Below are 765 nucleotides of genomic sequence, written 5' to 3' on the forward strand. Positions count from 1 at the left end.
GAGAGAGAGAGAGAGAGTAGTGTGTGGGTGTGGGTGTGTGTGGGTGTGTGTATATGTGTGTGTTTGTGTGTGTGTGTGTGTGTGCGTGCGTGCGTGAGTGATTAAAGCACAGATTTCACCCACTACTTGTGTTAACAGTCTGTTTTCATGTAATGCAGCAGAGAATTATATTTATCGAATTGCCGGCTTTTTAACATTTTTTCCAATCTGTCATTATAAATTCACTTTTACGTTGTTTTATATTATATTTATATTCAGCGTGGACAAGATATTTAGGAAAATGAACTTTCTTGAACTACGTTATCTTGGTATGGTTTTCTTTTTCCACTTGATCTGCATTGATCATTGATTTCTTTTATTATTGGAAAATACTTCTAATCTGATGTGTACAAGAAATTGGCTGGAAGCATGTTATTTGACAGCTTGAGAGGCCCAAATGAAAGGATTTTACTCAGCTGTAGATGTTACGGTGTTTTAGTTTGTTTTCTCAAAACAGAAATCTAAATACAGAAATTTGCTACTTATTTTTTATATGTATTTTGCCGATCTTGAAAATAAAGTTATATACTTTGCACAGTGGATTGTGCATATGTAAATCTAATTCGATATCCTTATTTATTTGGTCTGACATGATGAATGAAAAGTAGGAGAGAGTGAATGTCTCAACATATGTCAGTTTTGCAATGTATGCAAAATGTCACGCTTTCACTAATTATATATAATACATACACATATCTATCTATATATATATATATATATATATAT

General features: G+C 32.4%; 1 long non-coding RNA gene across 3 annotated transcripts in view; it reads right to left on the reverse strand.

Moving 5' to 3' along the window:
* The window catches only part of LOC128247595 (uncharacterized), a 137,815-nt gene that overhangs the window by 2,114 nt on the left and 134,936 nt on the right, over positions 1-765 (reverse strand). The window lies entirely within an intron of this gene.

Source organism: Octopus bimaculoides, chromosome 4 (genome assembly GCF_001194135.2).
Source record: "Octopus bimaculoides isolate UCB-OBI-ISO-001 chromosome 4, ASM119413v2, whole genome shotgun sequence".
NCBI lineage: Eukaryota > Metazoa > Mollusca > Cephalopoda > Octopoda > Octopodidae > Octopus > Octopus bimaculoides.